The sequence below is a fragment of the Oryx dammah genome, unplaced genomic scaffold (genome assembly GCF_014754425.2).
Source record: "Oryx dammah isolate SB20612 unplaced genomic scaffold, SCBI_Odam_1.1 HiC_scaffold_6, whole genome shotgun sequence".
NCBI classification, from domain to species: Eukaryota; Metazoa; Chordata; class Mammalia; order Artiodactyla; family Bovidae; genus Oryx; species Oryx dammah.
In genome coordinates, this window is record NW_024070190.1 from 21,595,963 (window position 1) to 21,602,968 (window position 7,006).

Below are 7,006 nucleotides of genomic sequence, written 5' to 3' on the forward strand. Positions count from 1 at the left end.
AATAGAAGGAACATACCTCAACATAATAAAAGCTATATATGACAAACCCACAGCAAACATTATCCTCAATGGTGAAAAATTGAAAGCATTTCCCCTAAAGTCAGGAACAAGACAAGGGTGCCCACTTTCACCACTACTATTCAACATAGTTCTGGAAGTTTTGGCCACTGCAATCAGGGCAGAAAAAGAAATAAAAGGAATCCAAATTGGAAAAGAAGAAGTAAAACTCTCACTGTTTGCAGATGACATGATCCTCTACATAGAAAACCCTAAAGACTCCACCAAAAAATTACTAGAGATAATCAATGAATATAGTAAAGTTTCAGGATATAAAATCAACACACAGAAATCCCTTGCATTCCTATACACTAATAATGAGAAAGTAGAAAAAGAAATTAAGGAAACAATTCCATTCACCATTGCAACGAAAAGAATAAAATACTTAGGAATATATCTACCTAAACAAACTGAAGACCTTTATATAGAAAACTATAAAACACTGATGAAAGAATCAAAGAGGACACTAATAATGGAGAAATATACCATGCTCATAGATCGGAAGAATCAATATAGTGAAAATGAGTATACCACCCAAAGCAATCTATAGATTCAGTGCAATCCCTATCAAGCTACCAGTGGTATTTTTCACAGAACTAGAACAAATAATTTCAAGATTTGTATGGAAATACAAAAAACCTCAAATAGCCAAAGCAATCTTGAGAAAGAAGAATGGAACTGGAAGAATCAACCTGCCTGGCTTCAGGCTCTACTACAAAGCCACAGTCATCAAGACAGTATGGTACTGGCACAAAGACAGAAATATAGATCAATGGAACAAAATAGAAAGCCCAGAGATAAATCCACACACCTATGGACACCTCATCTTCGACAAAGGAGGCAAGAACATACAATGGAGTAAAGACAATCTCTTTAACAAGTGGTGCTGGGAAAACTGGTCAACCACTTGTAAAAGAATGAAACTAGATCACTCTTTAACACCACACCCCAAAATAAACTCAAAATGGATTAAAGATCTAAATGTAAGACCAGAAACTATAAAACTCCTAGAGGAGAACATAGGCAAAACACTCTCTGACATAAACCACAGCAGGATCCTCTATGATCCACCTCCCAGAATTCTGGAAATAAAAGCAGAAATAAACAAATGGGATCTAATTAAAATTAAAAGCTTTTGCACAACAAAGGAAAATATAAGCAAGGTGAAAAGACAGCCTTCCGAATGGGAGAAAATAATAGCAAATGAAGCAACTGACAAACAACTAATCTCCAAAATATACAAGCAACTCCTGCAGCTCAATTCCAGAAAAATAAACGACCCAATCAAAAAATGGGCCAAAGAACTAAATAGACATTTCTCCAAAGACATACGGATGGCTAACAAACACAGGAAAAGATGCTCAACATCACTCATTATCAGAGAAATGCAAATCAAGACCACAATGAGGTACCATTTCATACCAGTCAGAATGGCAGCGATCCAAAAGTCCACAAGCAATAAATGCTGGAGAGGGTGTGGAGAAAAGGGAACCTTCTTACACTGTTGGTGGGAATGCAAACTAGTACAGCCACTATGGAGAACAGTGTGGAGATTCCTTAAAAAATTGCAAATAGAACTGCCTTATGACCCAGCACTCCCACTGCTGGTCATACACAGCAAGGAAACCAGAATTGAAAGAGACACATGTACCCCAATGTTCATCGCAGCACTGCTTATAATAGCAAGGACATGGAAACAACCTAGATGTCCATCAGCAGATGAATGGATAAGAAAGCTGTGGTACATATACACAATGGAGTATTACTCAGCCATTAGAAATAATACATTTGAATCAGTTCTAATGAGGTGGATGAAACTGGAGCCGATTATACAGAGTGAAGTCAGCCAGAAAGAAAAAGACCAATTCAGTATACCAACACATATATATGGAATTTAGAAAGATGGTAATGATAACCCTGTATGCGAGACAACAAAAGAGACACAGATGTATAGAATGGACTTTTGGACTCTGAGGGAGAGGGAGAGGGTGGGATTATTTGGGAGAATGGCATTGAAATATGTATACTATCATGTAAGAAATGAATCGCCAGTCTATTTTCGATACAGGATACAGGATGCTTGGGGCTGGTGCATGGGGATGATACAGAGATATGATGGGGTGGGAGGTGGGAGGGGTGTTCAGGATTGGAAGCTCGTATACACCCATAGATGATTCATGTCAATGTATGGCAAAACCAATAAAGTATTGTAAAGTAAAATAAAGTAAAAATAAAATCTTGATAAAAATAAAATAAATAAAATAAAATAAAAATAAAATAAATAAAATAAAATAAATTTGTGTTAATACCCCACTATTTTAATTAATTATGATACTAATAATTGTGAAGGAATATCCATTCCCTTTCCATTCTTTTTAGGTTATCTGGTTCTTTTCCTTTTTATTAGTATAAATTGATTTTAGTGCAAATTTGTCTAACTTTACAAACAGTACCATTGAAATGCATTGAACTCTATTGATATTAGATATTACTTTAGTCAGAATTGAAAATTTTAGAGTATTACTTTTTCTATCCATGAAAACAGTAAATCTACCTATTTATTCAGATGTGCTTTTCTAATTCTATACCATTTTATAACACATACATGTTTATTCCTTCATATCTCAGAGTTTGTTGCATCGTAAGTGGTATAGTTTTCTTTATTACATTTTCTACTTGGTATTTGATAATGCATGGTTGATATAATGCCACTTTTCTTTAAATACTTCAGCACATATTTCCTTGAAAATCAAGATCATTCTCTTTCAGATTCATAGTAAAATTTAAAGTTTTCTAAATTCACATCTATGGTTATTATTATAATTTTCCATTTCCCTTGCTCAAATCTCACCAACAGGTCTAATAATATACTTTATAGTCAAAGGTAGGGGTAGATTAAATAACTATTTTTTCAGTCCTGGGGTCACTCCAGTATTGAATACTGCATTTAGTTGTCAAGTCCATATGGATTGGAAATGGAACAAATAATTTCTTACTTTTTCCTTGACTTCCATGAGGTTTGCCCTTTTAAAAATTCAAGCCACATATTTAGAGGAATATCCTTCATTTTCATTTGGTTATTTCTTCTTGAGTAGATTAAAATTATGACCCAGATAACCACAATGGTGTGATCACTCATCTAGAGCCAGACATCCTAGAATGCAAAGTCAAGTGGGCCTTAGGAAGCATCACTACAAACAAAGCTAGTGGAGGTGATGCAATTCCAATTGAGCTATTTCAAATCCTAAAAGATGATGCTGTGAAAATGCTGTACTCAGTATGCGAGCACATTTGGAAAACTCAGCGGTGGCACAGGACTGGAAAAGGTCAGTTTTCATTTCAATCCCAAAGAAAGTCAATGGCAAAGAATAATCAAATTACCGCACAATTGCACTCATCTCACATGCTAGCAAAGTAATGCTCAAAATCCTCCAAGCCAGGCTTCAACAATATGTGAACTGTGAACTTCCAGATGTTCAAGCTGGATTTAAAAAAGTCAGAGGAACCAGAGATCAAATTGCCAACATCTGTCATATTATCAAAAAAGCAAGATAGTTCCAGAAAAACATCTACTTTTGCTTTATTAACTATGCCAAAGCCTTTGACTGTGTGGATCACAACAAACTGTGGACAATTCTTAAAGAGATGGGAATACCAGACCACTTGACCCCCATCTCTTCTATATCCAACTCTGTGATTCTCTGTGTGTTCTAGATGGTGGAGAACACCTAAGGAACTGATTACTGGCTGGATTTGTCTCTCTCCTTTTCATTCCTCTCTCTTACCCTCCTGGCCACCTCTGTCTACTTCCTCTCTCTCCTCTTCCCTGTATAACTCCGTGAACACCTCTGAGCGGTCCAGACTATGGAGCACACATAAGGAAGTGACTATTGACTAGCTTGCTCTCTCCTCTTTTGATCTCACCGCATCTCATTCCAGTCACCTCTAACTACCCCCTCCCTCTTCACTTCTCCATGTAACCCAGTGAACCTCTCTGGGTGTTCCTCAATGTGGAGAAACCTTTCATCTTTAACCTAGATGTGTTATGATTGGTGCTGTATAGATGGAGAAGTCTAGAGACCACTATAAAAATAAAACCGAAAACCAGAAGCAGGAGGCTTAAGTCCAAAGCTTGAGAACATCAGAGAACTCCTGAATTCAGGGAACATTAAGCAATAGGAGCTCATCAAACGCCTCCATACCTACACTGAAACAAAGCTCCACCCAAGGGCCAACAAGTTCCAGAGCAAGACATATCACACAAATTCTCCAGCAACACAGGAACACACCCCAGAGCTTCAATATACAGGCAGCTCAAAGTTACTCCAAAACTTTAGACGTCTCATAACCCATTACTGGTCACTCCACAGCACTCCAGAGAGAAGAAACCCAGCTCCACCCACCAGAACTCAAACACAAGCCTCCCTAACCAGGAAACCTTGACAAGCCACTGATACAACCCCACCCACAGTGAGGAAGCTCCACAATAAAGAGAACTCCACAAATTACCAGAATATATAAAGGCTATCCCAAACGCAGCAATATACCCAAGATGAAGAGACAGAGGAATACTCAACAGGTAAAGGAACAGGAGAAATGCCCACCAAACCAAACAAAAGATGAAGAGATAGGGAATCTACCTGAGAAAGAATTCCGAATATTGATAGTGAAAATGATCCAAAATCTTGAAATCAAAATGGAATCACAGATAAATACCCTAGAGACAAGGATTGAGAAGATGCAAGAAAGGTTTAACAAGGACCTAGAAGAAATAAAAAAGAGTCAATATACAATGAATAACGCAATAAATGAGATCAGAAACACTCTGGAGGCAACAAATAGTAGAATAATGGAGGCAGAAGATAGGATTACTGAAATAGAAGATAGAATGGTAGAAATAAATGAATCAGTGAGGAAAAAAGAAAAACAAATTAAAAGAAATGAGGACAATCTCAGAGACCTCCAGAACAATATGAAACGCTCCAACATTTGAATTATAGGAGTCCCAGAAGAAGAAGACAAAAAGAAAGACCATGAGAAAATCCTTGAGGAGATAATAGTTGAAAACTACCCTAAAATGGGGAAGGAAATAATCACCCAAGTCCAAGAAACCCAGAGAGTTCCAAATAGGATAAACACAAAGCGAAACACCCCAAGACACATATTAATCAAATTAACAAAGATCGAACACAAAGAACAACTATTAAAAGCAGCAAGGGAGAAACAACAAATAACACACAAGGGGATTCCCATAAGGATAACAGCTGATCTCTCAATAGAAACTCTTCAGGCCAGGAGGGAATGGCAAGAAATACTTAAAGTGATGAAAGAAAATAACCTACAGCCCAGATTACTATACCCAGCAAGGATCTCATTCAAATATGAAGGAGAAATCAAAAGCTTTACAGACAAGCAAAAGCTGAGAGAATTCAGCACCAACAAACCAGCTCTCCAACAAATTCTAAAGGATATTCTCTAGACAGGAAACACAAAAAGGGAGTATAAACCCGAAACCAAAATAATAAAGTAAATGGCAACGGGATCATACTTATCAATAATTACCTTAAACGTAAATGGATTAAATGCCCCAACCAAAAGGCAAAGACTGGCCGAATGGATACAAAAACAAGAACCCTCTAGATGCTGCTTACAAGAGACCCTCCTCAAAACAAGGGACACATACAGACTGAAAGTGAAGGGTTGGAAAAAGATATTATATGCAAATAGAGACCAAAAGAAAGCAGGAGTGGCAATACTCATATCCGATAAAATAGACTTTAAAATAAAGGCAGTGAAAAGAGACAAAGAAGGCCACTACATAATGATCAAAGGATCAATCCAAGAAGAAGATATAACAATTTTAAATATATATGCACCCAATATAGGAGCACCGCAATATGTAGGACAAATGCTAACAAGTATGAAAGGGGAAATTAACAACAACACAATAATAGTGGGAGACTTTAATACCCCACTCACACCTATGGACAGATCAACTAAACAGAAAATTAACAAAGAAACGCAAACTTTAAATGATACATTAGACCAGTTAGAACTAATTGATATCTATAGGACATTTCACCCCAAAACAATGAATTTCACCTTTTTCTCAAGTGCTCATGGAACCTTCTCCAGGATAAATCACATCCTGGGCCATAAATCTAACCTTGATAAATTCAAAAAAATCGAAATCATTCCAAGCATCTTTTCTGACCATAATGCATTAAGATTAGGTCTCAATTACAGGAGAAAAACTATTAAAAATTCCAACATATGGAGGCTGAACAACACTCTTCTGAATAACCAACAAATCACAGAAGAAATAAAAAAAGAAATCAAAATATGCATAGAAACTAATGAAAATGAAAACATAGCAACCTAAAACCTGTGGGACACTATAAAAGCAGTGCTAAGAGGAAAGTTCATAGCAATACAGGCATACCTCAAGAAACAAGAAAAAAGTCAAATAAATAACCTAACTCTACACCTAAAGCAACTACAAAAGGAAGAATTGGAGAATCCCAGAGTTAGCAGAAGGAAAGAAATCTTAAAAATTAGGGCAGAAATAAATGCAAAAGAAACAAAAGAGACCATAGCAAAAATCAACAAAGCCAAAAGCTGGTTCTTTGAAAGGATAAATAAAATTGACAGACCATTAGCCAGACTCATCAAGAAGCAAAGAGAGAAAAATCAAATCAATAAAATTAGAAATGAAAATGGAGAGATCACAACAGACAACACAGAAATACAAAGGATCATAAGAGACTACTATCAGCAATTATATGCCAATAAAATGGACAACCTGGAAGAAATGGACAGATTCTTAGAAAAATACAATTTTCCAAAACTGAACCAGGAAGAAATAGATAATCTTAACAGACCCATCACAAGCATGGAAATTGAAACTGTAATCAGAAATCTTCCAGCAAACAAAAGCCCAGGTCCAGAC